Source organism: Bos indicus, chromosome 7 (genome assembly GCF_029378745.1).
Source record: "Bos indicus isolate NIAB-ARS_2022 breed Sahiwal x Tharparkar chromosome 7, NIAB-ARS_B.indTharparkar_mat_pri_1.0, whole genome shotgun sequence".
Lineage (NCBI taxonomy): Eukaryota > Metazoa > Chordata > Mammalia > Artiodactyla > Bovidae > Bos > Bos indicus.
The window spans coordinates 300,508-318,244 of NC_091766.1; the positions used below are offsets into that span (position 1 = coordinate 300,508).

General features: G+C 39.0%; 1 pseudogene; it reads right to left on the minus strand.

The window, feature by feature from the left end:
• Window positions 1–3,827: 3,827 nt before the first annotated feature.
• The window catches only part of LOC109560797 (olfactory receptor 5I1-like), a 35,893-nt pseudogene continuing 21,983 nt past the window's right edge, over window positions 3,828–17,737 (minus strand).

Genomic DNA, 17,737 nt, shown 5'->3' on the forward strand with positions numbered 1-17,737 from the left:
CACAATGCAGTAAGATTAGATCTCAATTACAGGAGAAAAACTATTAAAAATTCCAACATATGGAGGCTGAACAACACGCTGCTGAATAACCAACAAATCACAGAAGAAATCAAAAAAGAAATAAAAATTTGCATAGAAACTAATGAAAATGAAAACACAACAACCCAAAACCTATGGGACACTGTAAAAGTAGTCCTAAGGGGAAACTTCATAGCAATACAGGCATACCTCAAGAAACAAGAAAAAAGTCAAATAAATAACCCAACCCTACACCTAAAGCAACTAGAAAAGGAAGAAATGAAGAACCCCAGGGTTAGTAGAAGGAAAGAAATCTTAAAAATTAGGGCAGAAATACATGCAAAAGAAATAAAAGAGATCATAGCAAAAATCAACAAAGCCAAAAGCTGGTTCTTTGAAAGGATAAATAAAATTGACAAACCATTAACCAGACTTATCAAGAAACAAAGGGAGAAAAATCAAATCAATAAAATTAGAAATGAAAATGGAGAGATCACAACAGACAACACAGAAATACAAAGGATCATAAGAGACTACTATCAACAATTATATGCCAATAAAATGGACAAAGTGGAAGAAATGGACAAATTCTTAGAAAAGTACAACTTTCCAAAACTCGACCAGGAAGAAATAGAAAATCATAACAGACCCATCACAAGCACGGAAATTGAAACTGTAATCAAAAATCTTCCAGCAAACAAAAGTCCAGGTCCAGACGGCTTCAAAGCTGAATTCTACCAAAAATTTAGAGAAGAGCTAACACCTATCCTGCTCAAACTCTTCCAGAAAATTGCAGAGGAAGGTAAACTTCCAAACTCATTCTATGAGGCCACCATCACCCTAATACCAAAACCTGACAAAGACCCCACAAAAAAAGAAAACTACAGGCCAATATCCCTGATGAACATAGATGCAAAAATCCTTAACAAAATTCTAGCAATCAGAATCCAACAACACATTAAAAAGATCATACCACCATGACCAAGTGGGCTTTATCCCAGGGATGCAAGGATTCTTCAATATCTGCAAATCAATCAATGTAATACACCACATTAACAATTGAAAAATAAAAACCATATGATTATCTCAATAGATGCAGAGAAAGCCTTTGATAAAATTCAACATCCATTTATGATAAGAACTCTCCAGAAAACAGGAATAGAAGGAACATACCTCAACATAATAAAAGCTATATATGACAAACCCACTGCAAACATTATCCTCAATGGTGAAAAATTGAAAGCATTTCCTCTAAAGTCAGGAACAAGACAAGGGTGCCCACTTTCACCATTACTATTCAACATAGTTTTGGAAATTTTGGCCCCAGCAATCAGAGCAGAAAAAGAAATAAAAGGAATCCAAATTGGAAAAGAAGAAGTAAAACTCTCACTATTTGCAGATGACATGATCCTCTACATAGAAAACCCTAAAGATTCCACCAGAAAATTACTAGAAATAATCAATGACTATAGTAAAGTTGCAGGATATAAAATCAACACACAGAAATCCCTTGCATTCCTATACACTAATAATGAGAAAACAGAAAGAGAAATTAAGGAAACAATTCCATTCACCATTGCAATGGAAAGAATAAAATACTTAGGAATGTATCTACCTAAAGAAACTAAAGACCTATATATAGAAAACTATAAAACACTGGTGAAAGAAATCAAAGAGGACACTAATAGATGGAGAAATATACCATGTTCATGGATTCGAAGAATCAATATAGTGAAAATGAGTATACTACCCAAAGCAATTTATAGATTCAATGCAATCCCTATCAAGCTACCAACGGTATTCTTCATAGAGCTAGAAAAAATCATTTCACAATTTGTATAGAAATACAAAAAAACTCGAATAGCTAAAGCTATCTTGAGAAAGAAGAATGGAACTGGAGGAATCAACCTACCTGACTTCAGGCTCTATTACAAAGCCACAGTTATCAAGACAGTATGGTACTGGCACAAAGACAGAAAGATTGATCAATGGAACAAAATAGAAAGCCCAGAGATAAATCCACACACCTATGGACACCTTATCTTTGACAAAGGAGGCAAGAATATACAATGGATTAAAGACAATCTCTTTAACAAGTGGTGCTGAGAAAACTGGTCAACCACTTGTAAAAGAATGAAACTAGAGCAGTTTCTAACACCATACACAAAAATAAACTCAAAATGGATTAAAGATCTCAATGTAAGACCAGAAACTATAAAACTCCCAGAGGAGAACATAGGCAAAACACTCTCCGACTTACATCACAGCAGGATCCTCTATGACCCATCTCCCAGAATATTGGAAATAAAAGCAAAAATAAACAAATGCGACCTAATTAAACTTAAAAGCTTCTGCACAACAAAAGAAACTATTAGCAAGGTGAAAAGGCAGCCTTCAGAATGGGAGAAAATAATGGCAAATGAAGCAACTGACAAATAACTAATCTCAAAAATATACAAGCATCTCCTACAGCTCAACTCCAGAAAAATAAATGACCCAATCAAAAAATGGGCCAAAGAACTAAATAGACATTTCTCCAAAGAAGACATACAGATGGCTAACAAACACATGAAAAGATGCTCAACATCACTCATTATCAGAGAAATGCAAATCAAAACCACAATGAGGTACCATTTCACACGAGTCAGAATGGCTGCAATCCAAAAGTCTACAAGCAATAAATGCTGGAGAGGGTGTGGAGAAAAGGGAACCCTCTTACACTGTTGGTGGGAATGCAAACTAGTAGAGCCACTATGGAGAACAGTGTGGAGATTCCTTTAAAAACTGGAAATAGAACTGCCTTATGACCCAGCAATCCCACTGCTGGGCATACACACTGAGGAAACCAGAAGGGAAAGAGACACGTGTACCCCAATGTTCATCACAGCCCTGTTTATAATAGCCAAGACATGGAAGCAACCTAGATGCCCATCAGCAGATGAATGGATAAGAAAGCTGTGGTACATATACACAATGGAGTATTACTCAGCCATTAAAAAAATACACTTGAATCAGTTCTAATGAGGTGGATGAAACTGGAACCTATTATACAGAGTGAAGTAAGCCAGAAAGAAAAACACCAATACAGTATACTAACGCATATATATGGAATTTAGAAAGATGGTAACGATAACCCTGTATACGAGACAGCAAAAGAGACACTGATGTATAGAACAGTCTTATGGACTCTGTGGGAGAGGGTGGGAAGATTTGGGAGAATGGCATTGAAACATGTAAAATATCATGTATGAAACGAGATGCCAGTCCAGGTTCAATGCACGATACTGGATGCTTGGGGCTGGTGCACTGGGACGACCCAGAGGGAGGGTATGGGGAGGGAGGAGGGAGGAGGGTTCAGGATGGGGAACACAGGTATACCTGTGGCGGATTCATTTCGATATTTGGCAAAACTAATACAATATTGTAAAGTTTAAAAATAAAATAAAATTTAAAAATAAAAAATAAAAAAACAAGTGTTTGATAAAATGTTTGTGTGAGAAGTTGTGTATGTGCTGGCAAGGTTGTGGCAGGTTCTTAGCTACAGTTTGTCCCAGGCACTGCAGGGATAAACATCCACCTGTAAATGCAGGATAAGCAAGAGATACAGGTTCCATCCCTGGGTGGGGAAGATTCCCTGGAGGAGGAAATAGCAATCCACTCCAGTATTCTTGTCTGGATAATTTCAAGGACAAAAGAGCCTGACAGGTTATAGTCCATAGGGTTGCAAAGAGTTGGACATGACCGAGCATACACACATACAAGCTGGAGTTTGTAATCAGGGATTTAGATGAATCCTGGAACCTTATATCTCAGGAGGGATTTATCTTTGGTTTTAAGACATTTTTAGCAGCGTCTTTTACGTCTTTGTTTCTCAAACTATAAATCAAAGGATTCAGCATTGGGATGATGATGGTGTAGAACACTGAGATGATTTTATTAGTGTTTGGAGAATACAGGTAGCTGGGTCGTGAGTAAATGAAGAGCAGAGTTCCCTGGTAGGTGGCCACGGATGTCAGGTGAGAAGCACAGGTAGAGAAGGTCTTCTTCCTCCTGCTGGAAGAATGGATCTTTAAGACTGAGAGCAGACTGTTAAAGTAGGAGATGATGAAAACGATGAAGAAGATAATTTCCACTGAGCTGCCCTATGGGGAGAGAAGCCACTCATTAAGTGACGTGTCTGTGCACAATAACTTAAGGTCACAGAAAAAATGATTAATGACATTTTTATCAGAGTATTTCAGAGTAAACGCAAAGGATGTGTGCACCAGGGAACTCATATTGCCTCCAAAGTATGACAAGACGATCAACCATATGCAGATGCCCCAAGACATCACAACCGTGTACAGTAAAGGGATATGGCAACATAGCGGTCACACGCCATGGCAGCCAAGATAAAGGATTCCGTATCTGCGAAAGTACAAAAGAAATAAAACTACAGGGCACAGCTGTGATAGGAAATTGACTTGTTCTGAGAGAGGAAGTTGACAAGTATTTTGGGAATGATGACTGAAGAATAGCAAAGGTCTACAAAGGATAGATTACTAAGGAAAAAATGCATGGGCATTTGAAGATGCAGATCAACCCTGATTAACATCATCAATCCAACGTTCCCCATTAAAATCATAGAGTACAAAGTCGGAAACAGGAGATACTGGACAATGTGCAGTTCAGGGCAAGTTGGAAACCCTAACAGAATAAATTCAGTCACCAAGGTATAGTTTCCATCTTAAAAGTCATATTCTGTGCTGTTTTCTTCTTATGAGAATTCTAACATCCTAAGATGCTATGTTGATAGAGAAAAAAATTAGATATAATTATAAGGTTATTTTGTTGTTTCAACAAACAAACAAGCAATCAAGAGTCCCAGACCAAATATCCTTCCAAATATAAATCCTGAGAAACATATTTCAGAATTTAGTAGCTTTATCTCATGGTTGATAGTTTTATTTTGTTTGATTAATAGCTAGTTCTTCCACTGGACAGACATGTGCAGATAACATCTCATATTTCTTACTTTTTAATTCTCAAGTATAGACCTATAGCTACTACAGAGAAGTAAATGAATAATGAAGTAATAAATGAGATGATGATAAGAGAGAAAATATATCTGTTATTAAAAGTATGTTAACTTGAGTACATCTTGCAATGATAACTCTAGAACAATGTACTCCTTCTGTCCAGTATTTAATAAATAGCAGTGTGTTGTACTCTTGATTGTGATTAGAATGATGCAATGAAATATACTTCAGCTATTTAAAAAAAATAAAAGCAAAAGTGATTAGTGAAATTAAAGCAAATGTCAGTAAACATCAGCTGAGAGCATGTTTTAGAAAGTGACAAGTTTAAGGCAAATCCTTAAATCCTGTCAAGATACTAAGTTAAGGAGATTAAAGTAATTAACTGCTTTTCTCTTTGGCATTCTTTATCTTCTTGGCTTCTAGTAAGCACAGCATAAATATAAGATGACTGAGTAAAGTGGGCAAAAAAATTAGTATTAACTTCTCATTTTTAAAAATTACTCTATATAGCCTCCTCACTAATTATATATGTGAGCAAACACAAATAGCTGCATTTAATTTTTATCCTAGTATAATTCAGGATGTTGAGCCTAAGAATTTTGTCAACTTCTGTTTCTGTAATCTCAGAAATTTTCTGGAAGCAAGGATAATTTGAACATGACTTTGAAATATAAGACTTTTTATTGTAGCCTTGAAGGATGACTTGGAAATCTATAAAACAAGCAAGTGAAACCTCCAATGAGCTTTGTTACTACTGCCACAGTTGGCTAGAACAAATGGTTGGGGTCATTCTCTCACTTATATAAAATTATTGAGACAGTACAGAGCTAAGAACTTCATTGTTGTAATATCATCTAATCACTAAAAGTATGCTATAACATAGGCACAGAAAAGTCTAAGAGAATTAGAAGGGTTAGGATACTGTCTTATGTTATTACCTCAAAGAGTGTGAATGAGATGCAGTACCTTGTTAGGATAGTAGTTAATTTATCCTTATTTTGCCTGTTTTCAACATAATCAGAGTGTTCAGAAATGATATGACCTAAATTTAGAGTTAATAAGCATTTGGTTAGAATCTCATATTAGCCATGTGGACTGTATGACCTTGCACAATTATGTGTGTGTGTGTGTGTATATATATATATATATATAGAGAGAGAGAGAGAGAGAGAATCTGTTATACTTAATACATATACTATATGTATATTATTATATATAACATATATATTTAAAATTTTACTATAATAATGACAACAGTATTTCACGTGGTTTCTCTGCCAGGTTAAATGAGGAAAACTATCTATCTATACTTTCTTGCTGTTTTACTTTAGATAGATTGGCAAATAATAGGTAAAGAGTGAAGATTAGTTTCAATTACTCCACTGCTCTCTGCTCAGCAGTAAAGAATCCATTTGCCAAAGCAGGAGATGTGGGTTCAATCCCTGATCTGGGAAGATCTTCTAGAGAAGAAAGTGGGAACCCACTCCAGTATCCTTGCCTGGAGAATTTCATGGACAGAGAGGCCTGATGGGCTACAGTTCCATGGGGTCACAAAGAGTCGGACACAGCTTAACGACTAAACAACAACAGAAACAACCCACTGCTCTCACTTATCCCTAGCTAATAATTAGAACTATGTCACTAGGTTTTTTAAAATAATAGTTATCATTTATATAATGATTGTGATGTGAAATGCAATATTCTAAACACTTTACATATAATTTATTTACTTGTCACACAAAAGTATACTAACAAAGTTTCACAGCAGTTGCTGTCACTGTAGTATTTCTCTTACAGTTGAGGGAGCTAAAGCACAGAGAGCTGGAGAGCTAAGACGTGATGAAAATAGGATTGGAGCCCAGGCTCCTGCCTCCAAAACTTCAAGACAGATGGGCTGTGTAAGCTAGATTCTCATTACTGATTCCGTATGTTACATGGGGACATTGAAGCTTAATGTTCCAAGTCAGTCCGCAAGTAGTTGACAGGTATAATTCAAATTCAGATATGTGTGAAGTCAAAGCTCACAACGACAACCATGAAGGTGGTTAGAGAATTAACAGTGTGGCCTCCATGAGACAGGCTGTGGTGCAGACTTGCTGAAGGCAGCGCAGAATGACTCAAGTTATTTCCTGAAAACACAGTCCATTACTCTCGGGGACTCACAGCGAGCATCCCGTCCAATAAACTAAGAAGGGTTTCCCTGGTGGCTCAACCCTTAAAGAATCTGCCTACAATGCAGGAGAATGCCTACGATTCAGGAGACCTGGGTTTGATCCCTGGTCAGGAACATTCCCTGGTGAAAGAAATGGCAGTCCATTCTAGTATTCCTACCTGGGAAATCCAATGGACAGAGGAGCTTGGCAGGGCCTCAGTTGCAAAGAGTGGAACACGACTTAGTAACTAAATCAACTCTACCACCACCACCACCATCCACGTAGAGAAACGTGAGTGAGGAGAGAAGCACGAAGGGAAAAGTCAGAGATGAGAGTGAATCTTGGATTCTTGCTTTTCAATGGGAATGACCAAAAAGATTCAATCAAACTGAAGTGATTTGCTAATTTTTTCATAAATATATAGCAAAACAATGTTAGAATAGAAAATAAATTAATTGAAACTATCATGTTTCAGTTTATTTCTGTTAACAAAAAAGAAAATATTTTAAAAAGGTAAGTGTCTCAGATACCTGTAGAAGCTACAGAAGAATGGCACAGGTAGATTTATTTGTGGGTAATATGCTAATACATATGATTTTGTAACTATTTTGACACATGTCAGTGATCTCAGATCCATAAAAGTCTATTTTTGCATCAATAAAGCCAATCTGGTAAACACATAAGCTACTTACAAAGGAGGAGACATTTTCCTATTACCTAGATAAATAATTTCACCAATAGAACCAAGGACTTTTATATACATTCGCAGGTAGTTAGGGACCTAATAACCGAAGGTTCCAAACATGTTCATTTCCAAGAGATTCCTAGGGAATAATTAGTAGGTTATTGTGAATTATTATTTTGAAACAACTTCGTAATTATAATAGCAATTCTGTTAGCATTAGTTTGAAGAGGCAATTTTTACTGTCAGTAATATTGTGGTTGTTTTTTTCCTGACACTTGAAATCCCACTAGAGTCCTATACTCTGATACTGTAAAGGTTCTTTTAAATAGTTCATATATTTTAAAATGTAGCTCTCATTTAAATTATTTCAAAACCACATGGAAGTTCCTAAAAATGTTACTTGATACCCTCAGCACTGAAATGTAATATATTTTGTTGCACTGAAGGGTGAGACCAGCGGAGGCTACTATAGAACCTGTTATCATAGGTGCTTTCTGAGAAGATGAAAGGACTTTATTTTTAAAAATTATCTATCTACCTGTCTGTTTACTTTTGGCTGTGCAGGGTCTTCCTTGCTGTGCATGGGCTTTCTCTAGTTGCAGAGAGTGGGGGTACTTTCTGTTGCAGACCATGGGCTCTAGAATTTGGGCTCTAATATTGGCTCAGAGGATAAAGCATCTGCCTGCAATGCAGGAGACCCAGGTTCGATCCCTGGGTTGGGAAGATCCCCTGGAGAAGGAAATGGCAACCCACTCCAGTATTCTTGCCTGGAGAATCCCATGTACAGTGGAGCCCGGCAGGTACAGTCCATGGGGTTGCAAAGAGTCAGACACGACTGAGCAAACAAGTTTAAGTTTTTTATCACAGGCTCAACAGTTGGGGTGCATGGCTTAGATGCCCTTTGGCTTGTGGTTATCTCCCTGGACCAGGGATTGATTCCATGTCCTCTGCAGGGGCAGGTAGACTCTTAACCACTGGACCACCAGGAAAGTCTCAGAAGGACTTTAAAATAAGAGTCTTATGCCTGAGAGCATCAAAAGAAGATAAAACCATCCCAGTTAGCAAATACAGTTTTCCATTTTCAACTTGATTGTTCTTATGTGCGTTTTGTATGACAGTTTCATTGCTGCTGCTACTGCTAAATCATTTCAGTCATGTCTGACTCTGTGCAACCCCATAGACGGTAGTCCACCAGGCTCCCCTGTACCTGGGATTCTCCAGGCAAGAACACTGGAGTGGGTTGCCATTTCCTTCTCCAATGCATGAAAGTGAAAAGTGAAAATGAAGTCGCTCAGTCGTGTCCGACCCTCAGTGACCCCATGGACTGCAGCCCACCAGGCTCCTCCATCCATGGGAGTTTCCAGGCAAGAGTACTGGAGTGGTTGCCATTTCCTTCTCTGGACAGTTTCACTAAACAATGATATTTCAGCTGCTCTCAGAAACAATTGCAGAACTTTTGGTAATTACACAGTACTAGAGTACCCAAACTGGAAATTTGCATGGCTACAAACACAGAGCTGTCTTCCCTTCACAGCATTTGCCAAATTTTAAATTGCTTGGAGTGGGGGGTTAAAGATATGTCAAAAACCTCTGAAATACAAGAGTAGACAATTCTATATTACTTTCGTGCTGAAGAGACTCCAAGAAAGCTTAAGTACTTATGTGAAAGTCTTAGGTCATTATGTCCTAGTAAGAGGGGTGAACTGGAGACACAGTGCATGTTGCCAAAACCAAAAGAATCCGTTTTCTATTGAATGGAGCTTGTCACTCTTAATTGCATCAGAAAAATAGTTGAAGCTTCATTGATTTGAGAAATTCTGTAGAACATCTTTGTAGTCTGTATGGCATGTAATAAACAAATTACTAAGCATGATAACAGGAAAGATTTTATGCCCATACAAGAGGGAAAATGCCAAAAGCAAATACACATTGAACCAAAATTGGAGTTGGCAAGCAAGAGTTTAAAAATAATTCTAAAAACATCCTAAAGAAAATTGTCCAAAAAAAAATTGAAAATGACAAAAGTTGGGAGACATTCCACAAATGATTGGAAACCTTAGAAAATAAAATAGAACTGAAAAATACATCTAAATTAACAACTTATTGAGTGGATTTATTGATACATTGAATTTTGAAAAGCAAAGAGTTGGATGAAAAGTGACAAGGTCAAAAGGGTTTGTATGAAGTATCTTTGGTTTGAAACTTGCAAATAATGTGGTAAAGGGGGTCATCAAGAAAATATATGCTACTTCCACTCAAATACTTAAATGCTTACCATAAATAAGCCTTAAGAAAACAGACTTTCCTAGCAAATGCACATTGGCATTGCTTGAGAAGAATGAACTTAAAAAGTGTTTTCCATATACCCAAGAAGCTAGAATTCTTGCATCTTTCAGACAATAGATGGCACCAGAGACAGCTATATAATCTAGCTCAGTTCAGTTCAGTTCAGTTGCTCAGTCGTTTCCAATTCTTTGCGATCCCATGAATTGCAGCATTCCAGGCCTCCCTGTCCATCACCAACTCCCAGAGTTCACTCAAACTCACATCTATGGAGTCAGTGATGCCATCGAGCCATGTCATCCTCTGTCGTCCCTTTCTCCTCCTGCCCACAATCCCTCCTAGCATCAGAGTATTTTCCAGTGAGTCAACTCTTCACATGAGGTGGCCAAAGCATTGGAGTTTCAGCTTTAGCATCATTCCTTCCAAAGAAATCCCAGGGCTGATCTCCTTCAGAATGGACTGGTTGGATCTCCTTGCAGTCCAAGGGACTCTCAAGAGTCTTCTCCAACACCACAGTTCAAAAGCATCGATTTTTCAGCACTCAGCTTTCTTCACAGTCCAACTCTCACGTGCATACATGATCACTGGAAAAACCATAGCCTTGACTAGACAGACCTTTGTTGGCAAAGTAATGTCTCTGCTTTTGAATATGCTGTCTAGGTTGGTCATAACTTTCCTTCCAAGGAGTAAGCATCTTTTAATTCCATGGCTGCCATCACCATCTGCAGTAATTCTGGAGCCCCCCCCCCCAAAAAAAGTCTGACACTGTTTCCACTGTTTACCCATCTATTTCCCATAAAGTGATGGGACCGGATGCCATGATCTTCATGTTCTGAATGTTGAGCTTTAAGCCAACTTTTTCACTCTCCACTTTCACTTTCATCAAGAGGCTTTTTAGATCCTCTTCACTTTCTGCCATAAGGGTGGTGTCATCTGCATATCTGAGGTTATTGATATTTCTCCCAGCAGTCTTGATTCCAGCTTGTGCTTCTTCCAGCCCAGCGTTTCTCATGATGTACTCTGCATATAAGTTAAATAAGCAGGGTGACAATATACAGCCTTAACGTACTCCTTTTCCTATTTGGAACCAGTCTGCTGTTCCATGTCCAGTTCTAACTGTTGCTTCCTGGCCTGCATATAGGTTTCTCAAGAGGCAGGTCAGGTTGTCTGGCATTCCCATCTCTTGAAGAATCTTCCACAGTTTATTGTGATCCACACAGTCAAAGGTTTTGGCATAGTCAATAAAGCAGAAATAGATGTTTTTCTGGAACGCTCTTGCTTTTTCGATGAGCCAGCAGATGTTGGCAATTTGATCTCTGGTTCCTCTGCCTTTTCTAAAACCAGCTTGAACATCTGGAAGTTCACAGTTCATGTATTGATTTTGAGCATTACTTTACTAGCGTGTGAGATGAGTGCAATCTAGTTAGTATGCCTCTAAGTCAGTCTGAAAAAGTAAACTTTCAGTATTCTTAAAGATTTTTGTGCAATTAAGATTTCCAATTATGTTAGTACTCTGTTTCTCACCATGTATATATGGGTTTTTTTAAGAAATTTAAATTTTCTTTTAAAAATTCTCCCATTACTCAGTAAATTTGTAACACTCCTCTCTGTGCAGGAAACTGTGACTCTCAGGTTCCAGTAAACCATCATCAAACAAAAATTCCTGATTCTTCTCATCCTTGGTATCAATATCCAGATATTCTTGTTGTTTAGTCTCTAAGTCATGTCTGACTCTTTGCAACCCCATGGACTGTAACCCACCAGGCTCTTCTTTCCATAGAATTTCATAGGCAAGAATACCAGAGTGGGTTGCCATTTCCTCCTCCAGGGGATCTTGCTGACCGAGTGATCAAACCTGGGTCTCCTGCACTGTAGGTGGATTCTTTATCACTGAACCACTGGGGAAGCCCTGATATCCCAATAAGTTGAATTAATTTTATGGCAGGTCAGTAAAATACAATTGAATTAAAGTTGAATTCATGTTCTAGAATAAGCATCAAATTATTGTTTATAGTCTCATATATAGGGCTCTTCATGGGAGGCTGTGAGACAAGTATATCTCAATACCCACCAGTCAGAATTTCAAATATTTATATAGAGGTCTTAACCAGCTTCAAGCATGTATACCGTTCAGATGGTCTGAACAAGTTGCTCTCTCAAGACTGTTTGTGTGGTCTTTGAAAATATTTCTCACTGAAGGAATGATGGACAGAATGTACATTCTAAAGACAAAGGAGAGGGTGAGGAGTACACAGGTCCAGTTTGCCAGTCAACCAGATGTCACCTTCTCCAGACGACCTCCTCCCATGGTCCTAAATGAATCTGTCAAACGAATCCCTTTGTGTGCATAAGTCCTAAGTTGCTTCAGTCGTGTCCGACTCTTTGTGACCCTCTGGACTGCAGCTCACCAGACTCCTCTGTGGAGTGGATTGCCATACTCTCCCCCAGGGTATCTTCCTAACCCAGGGACTGAACCTGCAGCTCAACAGGCAGACTCTTTACCACTGAGCCATTGGGGAAGCCTGAATCCATTTATACACAATGTCATATCCATATTTCCAGAAGGAGTTGAATGCAGTTAATATCTTGAAAAAATTGTATGAGATGGCCAAGCTACTGAGATACCCTATGAGTAGTCAAGTAAAGTATCTTGTGTCCCTTTAGAGGTGAAAGCAAACTTCCTCTGAGAGGCATTCGAAATAGGCACTAAACAGAATATATTAGCTAAATCTATAGCTGCAAAATACTTGATACTTGCTAATGAATGAAGTCAGTAAATTCATTGTTATTGCCTATGGAGCCTTCATAGCTGGGGCTACAGCATTAAGGTTGTGATCATATGGTGTCATTCATTATTTCCAATTTATGGACCAGCCTAACTGGGTTGTAAAATGGAGAAGTGTTGGGAGCTAATCCCAACGCCCCCTCCCCACCTCCTCCATGCACCTCCCCACGCACCCCACCCCCTTCCTGAATCAACTTGATCTGGAGAAAGGGGATGGATGAAGGTGGAAGACAAGGCAAGAACACAAACCAAGGGCCCCAGGGCATTGTGCGGCTCCTCGGTGCCAGGTGGGTGGATGGAGTCCTTCGTCTCTGTTCCCTGCAGCTTGTACCCCGGGACTGGAAACATGCTGCCTCTGGGCCAGCCTGTACTCTCTGAGCCCAGACGGCCTGACCAGAGGCAAAGCAAAAGTCCTCCTGCCTTCCTGGGGAGGCCAGGGCTGCTGGGGCCCCAATCATCTCCAACTACAGGAAGGTCCAGCTTACGGCCATTCTCTCCCAGGTGAACCCCAGCCTGAACCTGGGGCTGTGCAAGGCCAGCCCCCAGGAAGGGGCATTCAGGGAGCCTGCGGACAGACAGGTTTGCACAGGCTCACCAGGCCTCACTCTTTACACAGCCCAACCAGCCGCAAGCTGCCAGTGTCAGCCCGAAGAGTCTGCTCCCCAAGAACGGGCTGCAGCAGTCTGGGCAGGCACAGAAGGACGGGGAAGACGAGAAAAGGAAGGTGCTTTCTGGCCCTCAGTTCAGATCAGTTCAGTTCAGTCACTCAGTCGTGTCCAACTCTTTGTGACCCCATGAATTGCAACATGCCAGGCCTCCCTGCCCATCACCAACTCCCAGCTGAATTCCAGAAAAATAAACGACCCAATCAAAAAGTGGGCCAAAGAACTAAACAGACATTTCTCCAAAGAAGACATACAGATGGCTAACAAACACATGAAAAGATGCTCAACATCACTCATTATCAGAGAAATGCAAATCAAAACCACAATGAGGTACCATTTCACGCCAGTCAGAATGGCTGCTATCCAAAAGTCTACAAGCAATAAATGCTGGAGAGGGTGTGGAGAAAAGGGAACCCTCTTACACTGTTGGTGGGAATGCAAACTAGTAGAGCCACTATGGAGAACAGTGTGGAGATTCCTTTAAAAACTGGAAATAGAACTGCTTTGTGACCCAGCAATCCCACTGCTGGGCATACACACTGAGGAAACCAGAAGGGAAAGAGACATGTGTGCCCCAATATTCATCGCAGCACTGTTTATAATAGCCAAGACATGGAAGCAACCTAGATGTCCATCAGCAGATGAATGGATAAGAAAGCTGTGGTACATATACACAATGGAGTATTACTCAGCCATTAAAAAGAATTCATTTGAATCAGTTCTAATGAGGTGGATGAAACTGGAGCCTATTACACAGAGTGAAGTAAGCCAGAAAGAAAAATACCAATACAGTGTACTAACGCATATATATGGAATTTAGAAAGATGGTAACGATAACCCTGTGTGCAAGACAGCAAAAGAGACAGATGTATAGAACAGTCTTTTGGACTCTGTGGGAGAGGGAGAGGGTGGGATGATTTGGGAGAATGGCATTGAAACATGTATAATATCATATATGAAATGAATAGCCAGTCCAAGTTCGATGCATGATACTGGATGCTTGGGGCTGATGCACTGGGACGACCCAGAGGGATGGTATGGGGAGGGAGGAGGGAGGGGGTTTCGGGATGGGGAACATGAGTATACCTGCGGCAGATTCATGTTGATGTATGGCAAAACCAATACAATATTGTAAAGTAATTAACCTCCAATTAAAATAAATAAATTTTTTAAAAAAGAAAATAAAATTGAGACAGCTTCTCTGAAGGTTGGTGGTTCATTATAAAGGTAATTGCACACTTACAAAACACATTTATCCAGAAATCCCAATTTATAGAGAAATGAAAACTTGTATTTACACAAAAATCCATTACCAAACATTCAGGGCAGCTATAACAGTGAAATTCTGGAAACAGCAACATGTTCTTCACCCAAGGAATGAGTAAACAAACTCTGGTATATTACATAGTGCGAGACACTACTAAGAAATATAAATATGCAAACTATATTGATGCAGGCAGCAATATGCTAAATTATTTATGCAAAGTTAAAATTCAGACTTAAAAGGCTTTATGATTCCATTTATATGACACTTTGAAAAAGGCATATGGACAGAGGACTGGTCAGCTGGTAGTAAATTGGTAGGGTATTAACTAGAGAGACAAAAAACTGAGAATTTTGGAGAGTTATCAAGCTGTTCTGTATTTTGATCATGTTTTTGGTAACATAACTCTGTGAATTTGTCAGACTTCTCAAAAAGTTTACAACAAAAAAAGTGCATTTTAATTTGCATGCAAATTTAAAATATTATAGAATATATTTTAAAATGCTATCCATTAATGAAAACATCTCTATGGTATTATACATGGCTATTTCCTTGAACCACTCTAAAGAGGACCTTTTATCCTTATTTAACAATCAATTACCTTTGACAACTAGACTGCCATGGTCAGCCTGTGGGTTTTAGAAATAATCTCAGTTAGATGCTGGCAGGAGGTCTTTGTCGTTCCTGAGTCACTTGTTTGTCAGACGCTCTCATACACCCAATTGATACAGTTTGTAGATAGGGACACAAAGATGATGACAGTAAAATTTAATGTTAAAACAAAACATGTTTGTTATGTCATAGTTGTTTGAATAATACATGCATAGATCTGATAGATAGAGTGCCTGATGAACTATGGAATGAGGTTCGTGACATTGTACAGGAGACAGGGATCAAGACCATTCCCATGGAAAAGAAATGCAAAAAAGCAAAAAAAAGAAATGCAAAAAAGCAAAATGGCTGTCTGGAGAGGCCTTACAAATAGCTGTGAAAAGAAGAGAAGTGAAAAGCAAAGGAGAAAAAGAAAGATATAAACATCTGAATGCAGAGTTCCAAAGAATAGCAAGAAGAGATAAGAAAGCCTTCTTCAGCGATCAATGCAAAGAAATAGAGGAAAACAACAGAATGGGAAAGACTAGGGATCTCTTCAAGAAAATCAGAGACACCAAAGGAACATTTCATGCAAAAATGGGCTAGATAAAGGACAGAAATGGTATGGACCTAACAGAAGCAGAAGATATTAAGAAGAGATGGCAAGAATACACAGAAGAACTGTACAAAACAGATCTTCATGACCCAGATAATCACGAAGGTGTGATCCCTGACCTAGAGCCAGACATCCTGGAATGTGAAGTCAAGTGGGCCTTAGAAAGCATCACTACGAGCAAAGCTAGTGGAGGTGATGGAGTTCCAGTTGAGCTATTTCAAATCCTGAAAGATAATGCTGTGAAAGTGCTGCACTCAATATGCCAGCAAATTTGGAAAACTCAGCAGTGGACTGGACTGGAAAAGGTCAGTTTTCATTCCAATCCTAAAGAAAGGCAATGCCAAAGAATGCTCAAACTACCACACAGTTGCACTCATCTCACACGCTAGTAAAGTAATGCTCAAAATTCTCCAAGCCAGGCTTCAGCAATACATGAACCTTGAACTTCCAGATGTTCAAGCTGGTTTTAGAAAAGACAGAGGAATCAGAAATCAAATTGCCAACATCTGGTGGATCATGGAAAAGGCAAGAGAGTTCCAGAAAAACATCTATTTCTGCTTTATTGACTATGCCAAAGCCTTTCACTGTGTGAATCACAATAAACTGTGGAAAATTTTGAAAGAGATGGGAATAGCAGACCACCTGACCTGCCTCTCTTTATAGATGGTGGTAAATTATGTGTCCAGATATTTTAAATATAATAGCTCTTCTGTCACATCAAATAAAATATAAAGATAAAATAAAATAAAAAACTTTGTGGTAGGCAGATTAAGGGAGTCTAAAAGATGGCTTATGCTAAATGGAAGAACTTTGGAATATATTTGTTTCCATAGCAGGATAAAGATAGTAGTTGGAATAAAGTTACTATACATCTATTTCAGATATCAATTTTGCCTGAATTATCCACCTTGGACTAATATGATCACAATGATTCTCTGGGTGTGGAAGAGAGAGGAAGAAGACTTGGAGTCAGAGAGTCATTTAAAGACTGTGCTACTGGCACTGTAGAAGGAGGAAACACCATGCTCCAAAGAATGCAAGTTGCCCCTGGAAACTGCAATAGAAAAGGGAATTCAGTTCTCACCTGGAACATCCTGAAAGATCTAAGCCCTCCAGATTTCAGGCTTCTGATTTCTATATGTTTAAGACAGAAAGTTGTTGTTGTGTGTGCGTGTGTGTGTGTGTGTGTTTTTAAGCCACTATTGTGTTAATTTCTTATAGCAGCAGTAGGAATCCAATACAGATATTTATCCAATAAAATATAGTTGGCAGAAACTAAGTCTAAATTTTTCAAATCATTCAGATAGAAACTTTAAGGAGGTTGTTGTGTGTTGAAACCTATTTTAAACAGGAGTGCATGCATGCTCAGTCACTCAGTCATGTCCCACTCTCTGCAACGCTATGGACTGTAACCAACCAGGCTCCTCAGTCCATGGGGTTCTCCAGGCAAGAACACTGGAGTGGGCTGCCAGGCCCTCCTCCAGGGGACCTTCCCGACCAAGGGAACAGACTTGAGTCTCTTGCACTACAGGCAGATTGTTTACCACCGAGCCACGGGGGAAGCCCTTAAGTAGGAGTAATTAGAATTAATTTAGAGATATTTGACACAATTAACTGGTACAGAGAATTTCTCATCACATAATATAAAAACAGTTCTCA